The 19929-nt window shown below is 38.4% G+C and overlaps 1 long non-coding RNA gene across 1 annotated transcript; it reads right to left on the bottom strand.

Moving 5' to 3' along the window:
• Positions 1–3017: 3017 nt before the first annotated feature.
• Positions 3018–6754, bottom strand: LOC120003255. Its single transcript, XR_005469319.1, has 2 exons — positions 6625–6754; positions 3018–5885 (listed from the first exon to the last, which is right to left on the bottom strand). It is a non-coding gene; the product is annotated as an uncharacterized LOC120003255 (long non-coding RNA).
• Positions 6755–19929: the final 13175 nt, after the last annotated feature.

Below are 19929 nucleotides of genomic sequence, written 5' to 3'. Positions count from 1 at the left end.
TATGACATTTATGTCAAAATAACTCCGGTGTTAATTGCAAGAAGCTGGTCTCAAATTGGACATGGGCATATGCCTCAATTTGCATCATGGTAATCAAACCTAAATGGTAGCTAAACATCAGGATTTAATTATCAATAAAGAATAGCTAATTAACACTTGACATAGCATAAATAAACTAACAATTAATCAAATCAAATTTATTTAAATACAATAGAGTGGATCCATTGTCACCCTAGCAAGAAGATTAGTTCCTCATACTAGGTTTACACAACCAACAATTAATCTCACAAAATTCTAGATGTGAGAGAGTTGCGGTAAAAGAGGTAAGAAAACTCAAGAATTCACTCTCTGATTTGTTTCTCTAATTGCTCTTTGTTTCTCCAAAAAAAAATCTCCTTCTTGAATTGTCTCAGTGTCTCAATTTATAGTAGTGAAAATCTATTAGTGAGATGGAGAATACTGATGATAATCTTCACATGATTCCTTTCAGTACCTTATTTTACAATATTGATGAAGAGTTGAAGACTTTTAGAAGAAAGATGAGCTGTAATATTAATGTATACGTGAAAACCAAGACAATAGATCATTTATTAATGTCGCACAATTATATACATATACATACATATATATATATATATATACATATATATATATATATATATATTACGTGGACTTTTGATACCAAATGTGTGTATATATATATACACACACACAACTATATATAACTTATGTGTAGATTTTTGTTACCAAATGCAGATGGAAATAAATGATGTGGGGTAAGCTTATATACATGTGTGTGTGTATATATATATATATATATATATCTTTATCTACATGATAGGATGTTTAAATGAAATAATGATATGTAAATATACAGATGATGTAAGTGATCGATTTGACATTTATGGTGCGTTTGGTATGGGGGTAAGAATTTGGGGGTATAATTTGTTACCCATATAAATGTTACAAGGGTAATAATAATTATGGAGAATAATTGTTACCCTTGTTTGGTAAAGAAGGGTAAAATTTACCCAAGTATTCATTACTCTTGTTTGTTATGACTATACATTACTGGTGTAATACCATTACCCTTGTTTGTTATTACTGTAATGAAGCAAACTAGAAAAAAGTGAGATCATGTTATTTTTTTTATTGTTACGACTATCATGTACCAAAATTTTAAAAATATAGAAACATACACACACACACACACACACACATACACACACATAACAACAATTGTTAACAATTTCAACAAAACAATTTGATAACATTCAAAACCATGACAAAGACGTAACACAAGTTTTTTCCAATATCCAAATTCATCATTGGTAATTATCCAATATCTAAATTCAAGCATATAAAACATAGCGTATAAGTTTTTTCCAATATCCAAATTCAAGCAAACCAAGCATAGCACATAAGTTTTTTCAAACATCCAAATTTAAGCAAATTAAATGTAGCACGTAAGTTTTTTCCTCCAGAAAATCACTAAATCAAACCAAGCACCATCTTCACATAAAGGGTTTTCTCCTCCACAGAATCCATAGCATAGAAGTTTTCAATATCTTCAAGAGTCATCTTCTTCATTGCCTGCACCACTTGCAATGTCTGTAGACCTGGTAATTGTCCAATATCATATTTCAATTGTGCCCTATCTACAGGTTTTGAACCAGTAGTAATGGCAGCTAGTATTTGAGAGGGTTGTTCATTCCCAATAGCAAAGGCCGCCTCCACCTTGCTAGAAAGTTCAGCTTGTGAACTTTCTATCTCTTCTAACTTTCTCTTATAAGCTGGTTTTCTTGTTGAACTAGAAGTTGCAGTGGTTGCGGGAACTTCTTCATTGGGTGTAGCAATAGATTGAGAAACACGATCAGTAGCAGTGGCTGCATTAGTCCCTATAGCCCGATATTTGGCAAAAATCTCCTTATGACCTTAAAATAAGATAAGAATATGTTTTCACTTCACTGCATGTCATAGGAATTTGCCAACCAATTATTCAAGTACAGAGGTATATAGACGATTACTATCATGTACTTATTTACTAGATGCAATCAATTATTAACCAAATTTTATTAAGGTGAAGAGTGCTCGTGCTGAGGTGTGAGAGGCTCTGACTCTCAAGCATCCACAAATTTTATCTAGATGTTACAGCCCCAGCTCCTAGTGAAGCGAACTCGTTCTGCTGTCTGCAAAAACTAACCCACCTATCTTCCTTTAAACCCTACCCACAACTACACATAATCACAGGGCATTAAAACAAAACAATCTTAATCTCTGAAACCACAACATCCCGAATGTTATGTGGATTAAAAATGATTTCATCAGGCCAAATTACAAAAAAGATAGAGAAAAATAAAATTGAGACGAATTACCTCGGCGAAAACTACAGCTGAGCTGAGAAACGCAGAGAGGAGGAGGACGAGTAGGATGCGGAATCGGGAAATTGGAGGAAACGAGAAACAAACGCAGATCCTCAATGTAATCTGATCTGACGAAAGAGAGGTGCGATTGGTATGGAAAGAGGGTGCTTGTGATGAGGGAGACGAACGCAGATCCTCAATCGAGCTTCTAGGTTTCAATGAGAGAGACGAACGCAGATCGTCGAGAGAGACGAGCGCTGCAACGAAGGCAAGAGAGAAGAGCGCTGCAAGGAACGTAGGATTAGGAGTTTTTCGGGATTTAATTAATGGGTAATAGGTTGGAGTAAAACTTCATATTACTTTTTATTACCCAGGTCTCCCTATCAGTAAACTTTATGTATAAAAAATAAGCTCAATTATTGAAATTTATTACAAGAGTAAAAATTATACTGACATAACAAACACAAGTAAACTTAAAATTTAATTACCCTTGTAACCATTACACCCCATTACCCCTGTACCAAACGCACCATTAGTATGATGACACATGGTTGAACAGAACTAGGCTTCATATGGTATGTTTATGGAACAAGACTTGAAGAGAAAATGGGTTATAAGTTTTTGGGCCTAAAAATATAGAAATAAATATAAAGTGATTAAAAATGATATTTGTACTTTAATTATGTAATAATCACTTCAGACCCTAATTGTATGACAAATGTCCATGATAAATTATCAATTAGGGTGTACATTTAGGAGGCTTGAGCCTCCCAAATGCTGCATGTTGTTCCAGCAGATTAGTTCTTTCAGGCTTTAGCCCTCCTAAAGTCTCGAGCCTTCTGAATTCAATCTTCTGTTCCAATAGCTTATTTTTTCTCTACTTGAGCCCTCCAGATGGCTCAAGTCTTCTTCAAATATATTCTTCGATACAATTTCATGTCAAAACACCTCATTTTCGTTCCATACTTACACTCCAACTTTCTTACAATAAAAACACAAAGAACCCTAGTAATATGAACCCAATTCCAACAATTATTACCAAGAACGATATATAAATATGCACAAAAGGGGTATAAAATATATGCACATCAAAATATCCCCACACTTATCTTTTGCTCATCCTTGAGTAAAATAGGAGAAAAGAAAACACAAAATAGGTTCTTGCTCCTTCATTAATCTCAGAAATTCATACTTACCAAAATCACAGCCAACGACAACCTACCCAAACCTCAACTTAGAGACTTCAATAGAATCGGAATAACAAACCGTCATATTCATCTCAAAATTCACAAAAGTAATCATTCATCACATATATAACATTTAGCTTCAACTTCAATCCTTACAGATAATTCGCTCAGAACAAAAATCACAATGAAACTGACTAAAATATACTCTCAAGCGTTTGAGGGCAGAATAATATAAACAAGATAGCAAAATCCCACATACAATTCATGAAGAACGTTATCAAAGAAACAAATTAGATCTCGTCAATGGATACCACTTACCAAGAAGTGTGAACCATATCTCAAATCACTTTTCCAAATCAAACCAAATCATTCTCAAGATCAAGTAGGACTTTTTAGGCTTGTAACATAAGCATAGGTTATTGCTTAGGTAGAAGCAAAAGGGCTAAGGAGAACATAAAATTCAAGAGAACCATCAAAGTTTCAATAAATCAATTCAACACTTCTCAAATTTTTAGTTCCCAACCAATTCACAATACATTACCCACACTTTTCCACTCTTTGAAACTCATCACGCTACATTAACAACAACAATAGAACACAACCCTAAATATCTTTTTTTTTTTTTTCTTTCGAACGCATACTCTTTCTTTTTCAAGAAATATGAGATCTATTTCAAGAAATTATTATTAAGCACGAAATAAATTATGGAGTCAAAATATATCCCTCAAAATACAAATGAATGGCTCAAAATTTCAATGGGTTTCAGTCTCCGCAATTTTGTATGTGATGAGCAACACCATGCAAAATTCTTGACTTCACATGCAAGTTAATGATTCATGAAACATTTAATCTCCAAATAAAAAATTCAAGCAAATCAACCTCAGAGTAATCAAGGGCATAAATCAATTCCATCATTGCGAAGGAGCGAGTAACCCAAAACCACGAAAACAAAAAACTCTAACTATCGTAACAGCCTATTGTCGTAGGGAATCACGATTGTACTTAGCACGTACCACAAGCCTTTAAACCCTGAGGTGTCCCGAGTTAATGAGTTATAATCTCATGAGGGCTTACCAGTACGCTACCCACAAACATCACAATTGTTTTTTTTTAAACACACCAGATGTACTAATATAGAAGATCTGAATACAAGTCCAAAAGAAAAGAAACGATACATGTCTCATGGATCCCACCCCCACACTAGAAAACAACAGTGTCCCAATGCGAAAAAGATAAAACAATAAAAAGCAACAAAAGTAGGGAACAACACAACCTGAGAAAATCAAGATGGAGGTGGAACGTCGGATGGCCGGCACCCCAAGAATTCCATAAGCACCTCTAATCCAGCTTGGGTAGTCATCTGCTCAGTTTGCAAATCCTCAAAGCCACTCATCATGTAAGCCTGTAAGCTCGCCTGCTCCTCAGCAACAACAAGGAGCTCAGTCTGTAAACGTTCGAAGCGCTCAATCGTGGTAGGTGCTCCGGTGCTCCCATGAGCTATAGAACCAAGAGAGCCCTGAGAAAGGGTCTTATGAAGATGTGCTCTACTAAGATTTCAGGAGGCAATAGAGAAATTAGCCATAGGGAAATCAACATCCAGTTTCTCCCTCAGAGTGATACCATGCTTTTGTAGAAGGCGGGTGATAAGCTAAGGAAATAGTAGTGACATATTAGCCTGCTCATCCTCCAAAATAGTTTTAACCTTTTCTATCTAATCTAGAATCACCTCACCGATATTGAACCATTGCTTAATCTGCATGGCATATAATACCTATATGAAAAGGCCTCTTCACACCTAATCATGACCTACTAGGATCAAGTTCTTCTTTACCACCGTATCAAGAAGTCTCATCCAACGTCGGAGTGCTACTAATAGACTATCCCGTGTATGGATCAGTAGAAAGAGCCATGATCATCTCAGTACAAGTTGTGACATATACTGGCTCAAAATAGATACTAGGCACAAAGGCCCGAGGGAACCCAATCAGCTCACCAATATCTAGAGTAGAAAACTGAATTACATTCCTTTGAATGATCACCGAGTAAGATTTGGGTTAATCACTCATGCTCTCATGCTCATCTCCCGGAACCTCACTAAGTGTGTGATAAAAAGCTCTTACTACCTTCGGGTAGACGTGCAACTGGTCACCTTGATTTGGATCAAGCAGATAGTCCAGAGAATGGCTAGTGAGATATTGCATTGCCTCAATATGTTCTTTCAATTCTCGACACCTTTAACTACCCGTGTCTCAAAGCCAATACGAGCTGAAGGAAATCCATCCTTACCCTTTCCGCATGAAGTGGTGAAAGTTTTGGTTTTGCGCTTGCCTAGAGGCTTTTGAATTAGAATCGAAACAGAGATATGAGTCAATTAAATTTAGACAATGAAAGCATTATCTAATGGGACTTAAAAAATGAAAAATCTTGCACAACACTCCACAAGTTCAGGTAAATAAAGAATAATATCATGATGTCAACGAAATTGTCAATAGTTATGGAGATTTATAAAGCCCATTGCAAGAAACTAATGTAAGCACAATCTGTCCATTCGAACTTCACATAATCACATTCACAAACAACATCACTAATTTATAGAGAGAATGATCCTCAGAAATCAGAATCAAGAACAAAAATGAACCCAATCCAAGAATTCTTCCTAAGTATGTTCTGTATGTTCCAACGTGCCTAAAAAAACAAAAACTTCCCCGTGTACTTCTGCTAGCACCAACTTGCCTAATCAAAATTGATAACCAAGGATGGTTGCATTAGGTGATGCTAAGCCTTGAAGAAAAACAAGCTAAGTAGATGGGAGTCACAGAAGCATATCATCAAACACGTTTGAGGCATATTATACATAATGCAACCAAAAGAGATATGTGAGGAATGATAGCCATTCACTAACGAAGATTAGCATGAGAGCCTGCAGTAATGCTCCAATTGCAGAACAAATCACTTAAAATAACCACCAACACAACTCCCCCAAAACACCCGAAACCCACAGTTATGGTTTGAAACAATTGCTCATACTTGTGTTTCGTTGGCACTACAAAATTGAAGAAGAGAAGGAATCGTACCAGTAATCCGTAGGTCACAAGAGGAGAAATAACAATCAACTGGTTGATGCTCGATCATGCAAGAGAGGAGAGTCACGCGATCGTATGATCATGAATTTGGAGACTGAAGGCTTGGAACCCAGGACCCGTGTGTAGGGATGGCAATTTGTGCCCGACCCGCTCAGACCCGCCCCGATCCGCATGGATTTTCTCTGATCCGAGACTTGTGCGGGGTGGGGATGGGGGCAAAAATTTTCAACCCGAGCGGGGGCGGATTTGCCTCCCGCTCCGACCCGACCCGCCCCGCACACCCGCCCCACAATCCACCCCGCACCCCGCCCGGCAATAAATGTTTATGTACATAACATATATATATATATATAAGATTTCTTTTATAATATAGATAAATATTTGTTTATCTAAATATTTATTAATTTGATATTATTATTAAAATCAAAGTAACCCCTAAACTTCTTTAATAAGATTTAAGTACTTAAACATTAAAACCCTATACATAATATTTACAATACTCCTATACTCTTAATTAGATTGATTATTGAATAAATATTGATAAAAACATAAAACCCTAAATCTTAAATTAAATATAGTCTACTCCTAATTCAATTGAAGTGATGTTGATAAAAAATAATTTAAGATTCCTAAACCCTAACTTAAATTGACTTCATTTGAACACATTGATTCTAATATAGTAATAAACTAATAATGTCAAAATAGAGATTTGAATGCTTAGTTTTAATCCAATATAAATAATCCTTAAACCCTAAGCACTAAATAATCCATGAACCCTAAAACATTAAACCTAAGTACTAAATAATTCATAAACCCTAACCCCTAAAGCTGAGCGCTAAACCCTAAACCGTATAATTAATCCAATATAAATAATCCCTAAACCCTAAGTCAATTGAATTGATATTGATAAAAATATAGGACCCTAAATCTTAAGTTAAATATGACCCTATACTCTCAAATCCTAATCTCCAAAACCCTAAAGGTTCTAAACCCTAAACCCCAAATCCTTAAATACCCTAAATCTCTAAACCCTAAAGGCTTTAAACCCTAAACCCCAAAACCCTAAAGACTCTAAACCCTAAAGGCTTTGAACCCTAAACCTAAGCACTAAACCCTAAAGCCATAATATGACCCTCTACTCATTAATGTTGATAAAATCTTTAAGACCCTAAGATTTTATAAAATAAAGTATAAAATTAAACAATTTAAAACTATAGATGTGTATAATATAAACTTTAAAATCAATACCATTAAGTAAAACTAAAATTATTTAATGGTGTTAAAAATATAATAGGTGGTATGTAAAGATAATAATTTAATTAGTTGGCAAATGTAACATGAAAATAGCTTGGGCTTGTTGGTTAGTTCATTACTTTCCCACCTAGAAGTCCCAGGTTCGAATCCTAGAATGTGAAATTTAATTTTACAATTTTCAAAGATGTTGAATAGGGGCGGGGCGCGGGGATCCGCAGGGTAAGGCGGGGCGGGGACGGGGCATAAAAGTCACCCCGAGGTGCGGGGCGGGGCGGGGCGCCACCTGGAGGTGCGGGGCGGGGGCGGGGCGGCCATGATCCGTCCCCGCCCCGCTCCGTTGCCACACGGCCATGTGTGAGTAAGTTAGTGAAGAAATGGGTTTATGAAATATATGGGCTGGGCTATGCGATGTTTGGGCTTGGGCCCGTGCACCGTAAATGAAACAGAGGTCGATTAAATTTACTTACCTGGAGTCTGTTGGTCTCAAGTGCGGTGGGTTTTCTCTCACTTTAGGTGAGTTTTTCTCCTGGGGTTTCCCTGGGAGGGTGGCGACGGCTGCCCAATGGAATCAATACTCAAATCCATGGAGAATTTCAAATACTAAGGCTTTCCAAAGCACGATCCGTAGGGTTTGGGGTGTACGAAAAGCAGTCCAAATCATCAACATCGAACCAAATGTCTACCAGTTCAGTTCCCAAATGATTTTTCTATGTCTCGGATCCTGGAAGAAGGTTCATGGTCCTTTGACAACCATATGATAATCCTGAAGCGTTGGGAAGAAGGAATGTCGACAATAAATCTAAGCTTTGATTCAGCCTCTCTATGGATACAAGTTTGTGGCTTGCCCTTGGTTTGCCACACACGGTTAGTGGCCTCACTAATTGGAAATAGCATCGGCTCTTTCATCTTCGAGGACAATCGACCCGATGCTAATATGTACCATTCTTATCTTCGCTTTCGAGCCCGTATTCCACTTAGCAAACCAATTCAAAGAGGATGTCGAGTGAAAACCCCAAGCAGAGAATGCGTCGGGGTGAATCTCAAGTACAAAAGGCTTTCCGATTTTTGTTATTATTGTGGGTTTGTTGGCCATGATGAACGCATATGTGAAAGGAAGTTCGATGACACCAAAGCGGATTCTCTATCCCCTAGACAATACGACCCATGGCTTACTGTTGAGAGATCGTGGAATCGCTAAAATCGCACAACCTTCGAGTCTCAAGGGGGTCAAAGTTCAGGGGGAAGGGGACTCTATTGGCAAGAGGGACTCCATGGACTCCTCGACTCAGGCTGTACCAAACAGAATTATTTCCAGGAACCTAGCATTATCTCAAGAACTAGTACAAGCGACAGTTGCTACTAAGAAAATAATGGATGCCCCAGATAGAAATAGTAAACAGAATCCCACTCAGAATGATGGTGGATATCCTATGCTCATTGACCAAGCAAATACCTCCTCCTCTCGGACCTCATCCCAGCGGGAGAGGAAAAAAGTGAAAGCCAGGTGACCCAATATTATGCAATCAGATGTTCTACAACCTGTGGTGATAGAAGTCAACATAGAGTTGACGATGAGAACCTGAGTGCTGAAGACAATACTAAGAACAAACGACAACACACCCTCGATAGTGAGGTTAATCACTGCTCGCCCTCTATATCGGGGGTGGCTGAGAATGCTCAATCACGTTGGGAAAAATGAAAATACAATTTTGGAATTGTCATAGGCTTGGGATCCATGTGCAGTTCAAGCCCTGAGTCGGATCATCCGACAGCACGATCTTGATATGGTTTTCCTTTCTGTAACTAGGCTTACTTATTATGATGCTATGCCACTTCATGACAACCTTCATTTCTCTAACGGTGTTCCTGTAGACAGTATTGGTCTCAATGGAGGCCTTTTATTTCTTTGGTGCTCTTCTCTTGATGTGCAGCTGCTTTCTTTCTCTTCCCACAATATTGACGTGATAATAAACTCCCTTTCTGAAGCTCCCTAGAGGCTGACCAAGCTCTATGGCCAACCGATTTTCTCCCGTAGGCAGGAGTTCTGGAATCTTATGAGGCATCTATGCTCTGCTTCCCTTCTTCCCTGGGTATGTGGAGGGGATTTCAATGGAATTCTCTCAGTCTGAGAAATCAGGAGATCTAATTTGTGACCTGAGTCTCTGACGCAAAATTTCAGAGACACTCTTGATGATTGTAATCTTGTGAATATTGGCTTCTTTGGCACCCCCTTCACCTGGAGCAATAAGTGGTGGGACACTAGCCTTATGGAGGAGCGGTTGGACGAAGTGGTTGCTTCTTTAACTTGGCATAATCTGTTTACTGATTGGTAAGTGGAGCATCTTTCTACCACAACTTCATATCACTCCCCCATTTTACTTATTGCCAATAGGGGAACACCTATCTCTAATGGCCATCAAAGACGAAGACGTTTTCTGTTTGAAGAGTACTGGACCCGACATATCGACTATGAATATATCATTTCTAATGTTGGAGAAACTAAAGGGGTGATTCTAGCAATTTGGATACCTCTGGGAGAGTCAAACACTGCTAAGATATTTTCCAAGTCTGGAAGTCAGAGACTTTTGGTAGTCTTTCCAGAAGAATTCGACAAGCTTAAAAAAAGGGTGCACTGTTCTAGATCTTGCTTTGGGTTTGGAGGTCCTAATAGTCAACAATGCCACTTAGCACTGGAAATCAACGAACTCTTATTATGTCAAGAACTGGGCTAGAAGCAACGCTCCCGCCAGGAATGGCTGCAAGCTGGCGATCGCAATACTCATTGAGAATCTAGTGGTCTCGTATATCTCTAATGTAACGCCCCGACCTGGAATGCGTTACTTTTGGTATCATCTTAATCAATATACTAATTAATTCAATCATTAAATCACATAAAATTTGGACAGCACCTCCCTATAATACGGAAGATGCCAACCTGGAGTAAACGCGCAGCAATATCACAAATGTATTCACAACCTAAGCAGGGCCTAAGGCCTTCTAACAATTCATATCACAGATAAATTCTCAAGTCTAAGCAAGGCCTCAAGCCACCAGACAAATCATATCATCAATAAATTCTCAAATCTAAGCAGGGCCTTAGGCCTCCTAACAATCACACATAAATTCTCAACACACAATAACATATGTAATCCACAACCAATGCAAGGAGCAATCCTGCAAGCATAAGTCATAGTCAGGACACAAAGTCCACAAACCCGATTCGGGAATCCCGATCACACGAATCACCCTCCCAACCATCCATCCCACCATCGAATTAGCGTATCACACAACATGTCTCCATCAATAAAATAGGTATGACGAAATACTAATAACGTAATCAAATTTTAGAACCATCCAGTCCTATTACTCTCCAGGGGTCTATCCATGTCACGCACGCTCCTCCTGATCCGCAACCCTGGTATCGGAACTAGACTCACCGACGAGGAGGGAATAAGGAAAAGAAAAGGGTGAGCGAAAGGCCCAGTAGGGAATAATAAAGAGTAAGTGAATAATATAAGGCTGAAGTAATAAGAAAGGCACAAATGCAACAATATGATAGCTAACATCATGTACACCAAACACAAGTTGATAACCACACCATACGAGATCTTAACTTGGCCCACCGGCATCCCTATACATATCAGGACCCTGAACAGCCCAACGACATCATCGCATGGTGCTTCGAGCACATATGGAATCCTGACTCGGCCCACCAACATTCCCGTACTCGTAGGAACCCTGAACGGCCCACCGACATTCCACATTCACATCAATCAAACCTAGGATATATACGAGTCCATACCCGACATCTACCATGCAACTACAATGCATGTCCAACATGGCGATGCAATAGAATATACATACAACTTACATATATATATATATACACTACATGGTGCATGTTCAAGAATAATTCATGCTCAATGGAAGATTGAACAAGTAGGGTATGCAATATAACTCAAATCATACAATGAAGAAATCACAAAGTGGGGTTGCTCTCCCTTAGGTACAAATAAGGCGACAACGAATCATAATGAACAATGAGAAAAGATAAACATTCTTAATAGGAAGACATATTCAAAGAGAATAGCAAAGGGTGAAGCTTCCTATCTTGCACTCCAAAAATTAGCTATGTAAACCAACACTCAACCTTGAATTTTTCGGCCTCAACCAACCTATTATTTGGTAAGCCCATCCTCCAATCAATATACAAACAACTTCAATCTCACATATCTATCACAAATTAACCCAATAAATCAAGAAACCATTACCTTCTCTTACCCAAAACTTTTCAAGTTCTTGAACTTCACCTACTCAAGCTTGCTACTCCAATCAACAATAGAATCTAGAAATACAACCATAAACAAGTCTAAATCAACCTATTAAATCACTAATTTCATCTAATTTAAAGTTTTTCCCCCAAAACCCATAAAACCCTAGAATCCCAAATCACCCAATCTCTAGATACTAGCTTTTAGGTTTAAGAAAACTTACCAAGGTTGTAGAGACAAGTAGAAGGAAGGAATTCAAGCTTCCTTTAGGCCTCAAATGATGTAGGAACTCATGGATTTGAGTTTGGGTTCAAATGTTGAAAGATTAGGACAAAGAGAGGAATTTAAGAACATGTAAGCTAGAGAGAGAAGTCATGAATCCAACTTGAAACAACTTGAAAGAGGACAATCTTACCTTGATTGATGATCTTAGATTGATGGAAGGGAGGAAATTTGAGAGAAAATGAGGTTTAGGGTTTGTTTTGGTCGGGTATTTGAGTGAAAATCACGAAATGGGTGTTTTTAAAATAATTCACGCGTGTAGATTTTAGGGAGGTGTCCGGACACTTGGATGGCTGTCCAGACACCTCTGCCTGAAACCATCTCTGTTTCAGTTTCTTCTATGGCTGCCCGGATAGCTTTAAAAAGCTATCCGGACAGTTACACTTGTAGTCACAAATTTCAGTTTTAAAACCACTCGTACACCCCCAAATCACTCGGTATTAATTTTAATGATTTTAAATATATATATATATACTCAACACATATTGGTCTTGCCTAATTTCTAAAAGAAAAAGAAGTTCGGGGTATTACATCTAATATGTTCCAGGCAGGCATAATTGATCCTCTACCAGTGAATTTTGATAACTTTCCTCGATCAGTTACAAATGACATAAATGTAGGTATGATTGCTCATTTCACTCCAGACGAAGTTCACACTGCTCTCTTCCAAATGGCTCCCACTAAACCCTCAGGACTAGATGGAATGTTTGCTTTATTCTACCAAAAGTATTGACACATTGTTAGAGAAATTGTGACATCTGCAGTATTAGACTACCTCAATGAGGGCCGGTTTTGTGACCAAATTAACCATACCCCCATCATATTGATACCAAAGATAAATAGCCCCGAGACAGTAGTGTAATTTTGACCCATTAGCCTTTGCAATGTGCTCTACAAAATTATATCCAAATGTCTTTACAACCGCATGAAAGGCTCTCTGCCCAGAATTATTTCCAAAAGTCAAAGTACCTTCGTTTTGGGCCGTCTAATCTTTAATAATATCGTTATGGCCAATGAATGTTTGCATTACATGAAGAATCTCATATCTTAAAAAAGAGGGCTATATGGCTCTAAAATTAGACTTCAATAAGGCCTATGAGAGGGTTGAATGGAGTTCTCTTTCAAAAATGATGAAGCTGATGGGGTTTGCCCCGAGTTAGATAGCTCTCATTATACGCAACGTTTCGCCAGTCTCCTTCTCTGCGGTCTTAAATGGCTCAGTTCATGATCATATTACTCCTTCTCCAGACCTCCACCAGGTTGATTCGCTATCCCCTTTTTTGTTTTTGTTCTATGCCGAGGGATTCTCCTTTATGGTCCGCTAATCTCTAGCTTCTCGAGCTCTCCATGGCATTAATATATGTATAGGAGCCGCTATGATTTCACATTTACTTTTTGCGGACGACAATATTTTATTTTATAGGGCCAATTATGATGAATTTTCTAAAGTTCTCAATATCCTTTCCAAGTATGAAAGAATCTCATGTTAGAGTGTAAACCTGGAGAAATCATCGGTCCATTTTAGCATTAATATCCCTATTGCTGTTCAGACTAACCTCCAGCTCTTGTCACTTGTTCCAAGAGGGCTATATTTAGCTATATAAAAGAGCGTGTTTGGCAAAAAATCTCGAGTTGGTAGGAAATTATTTTATCCCAGGCCGGCCATAGTATCCTTCTCAGGGCAGTGGTTCAGGTGATACCTTGCTACGCTATAAGTTTATACATGTTTCCTGACTCTTTTCGCAATGACTTGAATTCTTTGGCTATGAATTTTTGATGGGGGAAGAAAAATGAGGGAAAGAGGATTGCCTGGGTTGGTTGGAATACCTTATGCAACCATGTCTCTAAGGGTGGTTTGGGCTTTCGAGACATGAAATCATTTAATTTGGCTCTTCTTGCAAAACAAGGATGGCGCCTCATCCATGATCCTGGTTCTCTTTGTAGTAGAATTCTCAAAGCCAAGCATTTTCCCCACTCTTCCTTACTGGATGCAAAAAAAGGCTACTCCCCTTCATATGTCTGGACGTCTATTTTGGCAGGGAGGGAAATTCTTAAGCAAGGGCTCTAGTGGAGAGTAGGGAATGGTGCTTCAATTTGAGTTTGGCATTACATTTGGGTCCCCTCGTCTCCAAATGGGCGAGTTGAAACCACAATTGGAAACAATGATGATAACATGAGAGTATGCAATCTTATTGAGCCTAAAGCTCGATGGTTGAATTTATCTCGACTCGAACAACTTTTTTAACCTTCTGATGTCGCAGCCATTACCCAGATTCCTCTACACGACACTAGTAGAGAGGACAAATTAGCATGGGCACTAACTTCCAATGGTAACTTCTCTATCAAATTACCTATTGGGTTGCAAAAGGCATACCAACTCTAAGATATAACTATCTCAACTCCATTTCTTGGGCTCGTTTGTGGAAGTTGGATATGCCAAACAAGGTCATATACTTTGCTTGGAGATTATGCCACAATAGTTTATCCACTAAAGAGGTATCTCCCTGGACTGCTCTTGTTATCTTTGTGGGATCTCTGAAGAAATTTCTTTGCATCTTTTTTCATGATTGTGGTGCACTTACTCACATTTGGAACCATTCTAATTTCATGAATATTGCGTTATCTCTGCCTGTGCTATCTATTGATTCTTGGATTGAAAATATACTGGAAATCATCCCCCTACTGATATGGCTAAGGTTTTCAATCTTTTGTATCATATTTGATTGGCTAGAAATGGGATTGCTTTCAAGCAATGCTCTTGGAATCCAAACCAGGTTGTTGTTTAGGCTGCCAAGCCGCTACCAGAGTTTTTGGACAGTCATATTCATACGACCTCTTCTCGTATCTCTAGGTCTGTTAATCAGACTCAATGTCAATGGTTCATGGAAGCAAGGGGAGACCTAGGGTGGTATTGGAGTCATCATCAGAGATTCGTGTGGCTTTGTTCATCTTTCTGGCTTTAAAAGGGTTCCAACAGCTGGGGGACCAGCTATGATTGAGGCCTTGGCTTTCCAATTTGGGGTGCAATTGGCCTTGGACCACGGTCTTTATCCTTTCCACTTGGAAGGAGATGCTTCTGTTATTATTGTAGGCCTTCAACAAGAGTTATTGCCTTTGACTCCCATGAGTTTTATGTTAGAGGATTCCCGAGCATTGCTATGGTCTGTGGATCATCAGATTACTCATACATCTCAAAACCAAAACAAGCTCGCTAATGCCCTTGCAGCTATGGGGCGACTCACGGAGTCTACAAATTCATGTATTTATTTTAATGATATCCCCAAATCCTTTAACTCTTTGTATTTCTCTGAATGTTTCACTGGTTTTTCATAATGATATTTTCATTTTCAAAAAAAATTTACTTACCTAGACATGCTGGGCTTGAGTAGCCGAGGAGGCTCGAGCTAGTTAAAAATTGGCCGTTGTTCTAGAGAGGAAACATTGAGAGGCTCAAGCCATATATAAGACTCGAGAACTACCAAAACATCCCAGTTTATGTAGTGCTCAGATTTTTGAAGTGTCCAGACACCTATAACTCCTATCTGGATAGTCAAGTTACCTGCATGTTTTTCCTATAAAAATAACACTTCCAATATCCCCACACTTGACCAAGACCATAGCATTAATGGTATGAGAGATGCATATACTAGCTAAATATGCAATATTTAATTAGACACACACAAAAAACTAATTGAACAACCTACCTACGTTGGGTTGCCTCCCAACAAGCGCCTTATTTAATGTCTTGGCTAGATGTAGCTTGGTTCACTATGGTGTAAGATTTGAGATTTGATCAACCATGACACTAACGTTAACATCCTCTAGCAAATTAACCAAGAATGACTTCAAACGTTGCCCATTCACCTTGAACGTACTACTATCCTTTGGTTTTCGAATTCCACCACACCATAGGGAAATACTTTCAAGAGCTCAAATGGTCCCGTCCACCTAGAATTCAATTTGCCCGAAACAACTGAAGTCTAGAATTATACAATAACACATGCATACCTTCGGTTAGTTCCTGCTTCCGGATCAATTTGTCATGCGCCACTTTGGTGCGTTCTATGTAAATCTTTGCATTCTTCAAGGCAGATTTCCACCAGCTCATTGAGCTGTAATTTTCTTTGGTCACCTATAGCTTGCATATCAAAATTTAATTTCTTTATAGCCTAATATGCATGATGCTCTAGTTCCATAGGCAAGTGACATGCTTTTCCAAATACAAGACAATAGGGACCCATACCAATGGGTGTTTTAAAAGTTGTCCTATATGCCCACAAAGTATCATTAAGCTTAATTGCCCAATCGTTTCTAGTGGAGTTCATGGTTTTCTCCAAAATTCTCTTAATATGCCTATTGCTAACTTCCACTTGGCCAGATGTTTGTGGATGATATGGGGTGGCTATTTTGTGAGTGATGTTGTAGTTTTTCAACAAAGCTTCAAATGGTTTATTGCAAAAATGACTACCACCATCCCTAATAATTGCCCTAGAGGTTCCAAACCTAGTAAAAAGTAATACCAGTTAGGAACGTAAGGACAACCCTAAGGTCATTGGTTCTAGTAGTTAGGGTTTCAAACCATTTATAAACATAATCCACCACTACAAGGATATTAAAAAGGGGGAAAAGGTCCTATGAAATCAATACCCCACACATCAAACATCTCAACCACTAGACCTATATTCAAAGGCATCTCATTCCGTCTATCTATATGGCCTGACCTTTGACATTCATTGCATATAGCACAAAAGTGGAATGCATCGTTGAAAAGAGTAGGCCAGAAAAAACCTAATTAGAGCACTTTTAGAGCAGTTTTCTTGGCTGCAAAGTGTCCACCACAAGCAAGCTCATATGCATGGCGTAGAATGCTCTCTTGTTCTTCTTTGGGAATACATCGGCAAATTATTTGGTCGGGTCTATGCTTGGACAAGTAATGATCCTCCCAATAGTAGTGCTTGACCGTAGCCAAGAATCTCTTCTTTTCTTGAAAAGTTAGTCCACCTTGAAGTACACCGCAAGCAAGATAATTAACAAAATTGACATACCATGGTTACTTTTAGAGGATGATAAAGAGTTGCTTATCCGAAAAAGATTCATTGATTAGCATCTCATCCCCTTGGATATGCCTCTCTTCCACAATTCTAGAGAGGTGATCGGCCACCCCATTCTCACTACCTTCTTATCCTTGATCTCAAAGTCAAACTCTTGAAGTAGCAGAATACACCGAATCATTCTAGGCGTGACATCCTTCATATTCAACAAATACTTCAAAGCTGCATGGTCAGTATAGACAATAACTTTGGAACCAACAAGATATGCACAAAAATTTTCCAAAGCAAATATGACTGCTAGCAACTCTTTTATAGTGGTATAATAATTGAGTTGCGCGTCATTCAAAGTGCGACTACCATAATACATGAGAAGCCTAAGAACCGCACCAACGACATAATCGAAAGCATCACACATAAGCTCAAATGGTGAAGAGCAATTAGTAGAAGAAATAATAGGAGAAAGGTCAATTCACATTTCAACACATCAAAAGCATCCAAGCATTCTTTGTCAAAATAAAAAACTGCATCTTTTGCCAATAAATTACAAAGTGGTCTTGTAATTTTTCAAAAATCATTGATGAAACATTTATAAGAACCCACATGTCCTAAAAAAATTCTAACACCTTTAACGGAAGTAGGAGGAGGTAAATTTTTAATCAAGTCAATCTTAGCTTTATCTACCTCAATTCCCTCACTAGACACCATATGTCCTAGCACAATACCCCTCCTAACCATGTAATGGCATTTTTTCCAATTCAAAATCGAATTTGTCTCTTGACGTCTTTGCAATACTAGAGCTAAACTCTCAAGGCATGCATCAAAAGAAGATTCAAAAACTGAAAAATCATCCATGAAGACCTCAATTATTTGCTCTACCACATCGGAGAAAATTGTCATTGTGCAACATTAGAAGGTAGCAGGGGTATTGCACAATCTAAAAGGCATCCTCCTATAAGCGAATGTATCGAATGGGCATGTGAAGGTGGTCTTTTCTTGATCTTCTAGTACAATCAGAATTTGGTTATAACTTGAAAAACCATCAAGAAAATAATAGTGAGAATGAGCCGATACACACTCAAGCATTTGATCAATGAAACGAAGAGGAAAGTGATATTTTCTAGTGGCGGCATTTAACTTTTGATAGTCGGTACACATACTCCATCTGACAATCATCCTTGTAGGAATAAGCTCATCATCCTTATTCTTCACCACCATAATCTTGGATTTCTTTGGCACTATTTGAACCAGACTTACCCACTTGCTATCCGATAGTGGGTAGATCACCCCCACATCTAGCAATTTTAGTACTTTGGATTTTACCACCTGCTTCATGTTTGGATTGAGTCTTCTTTGAGATTCACATGATGGTCTCACTTCATCCTCCATCAAAATCTGATGCATGTACAAAGTAGAGCTAAGGCCTTTGATGTCGGCAATAGTCCATCCCGAAGCCATTTGATGATGCTTTAGCACTTGAATGAGACTCTCTTCCTCTTCTATTGTCAAATTCATAGCAATAACTATCATAAGAGTTTCACCATTAGCTATATAGGCATACTTGAGATATTATGGTAACATAAGTTCCAACTTTGGTGGAGAGATGATTGATGGTTCAAGCTTTGTCTTATTCATCACCAATGGTTCAATTGGAGGCGTGTACCTTGGTTGATATGGCTTGGTATGCTCTAGTATCACTGCAACACTTTCACTTGATTATTCTTCACTATGTAATCCCACTAAAACTTGTTCACGATCCAAATTTTGATTCTGCACAAAGTTAGATGTGATCAACGCGTCTAGTGTATCAATAGAGAAACATGTGTCAAGTGACGTAGAAGGAAAGGTTAGATCGTCAAACACTTTAAGTTTCATAGTTTCTCCCAAAATTGTCATCATCAAGGTATCGTCCTTCACTCGGATGCATGTATCTGCTATATCCATGAATGGCCGACCAAGAAGTATAGGAGCATCATGGCCATCCGTTCCACTCTCTTCCATATCCAAAATAATGAAATATGTAGGAAGAATAAGTTTATCTACTTGAACTAAAATATCTTCTACAATTCCTTTTGGGTGCCTCACAGAACAGTCGGCAAGTTCAAGGAGAATTGTAGTTTTCTTCATTCCTTGGATTCCAAGTTCTTTGTAGACTGAGAATGACATTAAGTTGACGCTTGCTCTAAGATCTAGCATCTCATGCCCTCACATCTTTTATTCATCTTGACTCCTTCATTAGGCACAAATTTTAGCTTGTGAGTTCTCAAGCTCTTAAAGAATTTCCCATAAGCCGAAATCTGTTTTGTCACAACAAGTAAGGCAAGTTAATATAAACTTTACTCAACACATCATAGACTTCTTTGAAATACTTATCTTGCTTGTTTTGCTTAAGTTGACCCAAAAATGGAATAGGTGAAATGTAAGGATTGACCGCCTTATAG

This window comes from Tripterygium wilfordii, chromosome 8, assembly GCF_013401445.1.
Source record: "Tripterygium wilfordii isolate XIE 37 chromosome 8, ASM1340144v1, whole genome shotgun sequence".
NCBI classification, from domain to species: domain Eukaryota; kingdom Viridiplantae; phylum Streptophyta; class Magnoliopsida; order Celastrales; family Celastraceae; genus Tripterygium; species Tripterygium wilfordii.
This window is presented reverse-complemented; position numbering and strand designations above follow the sequence as displayed.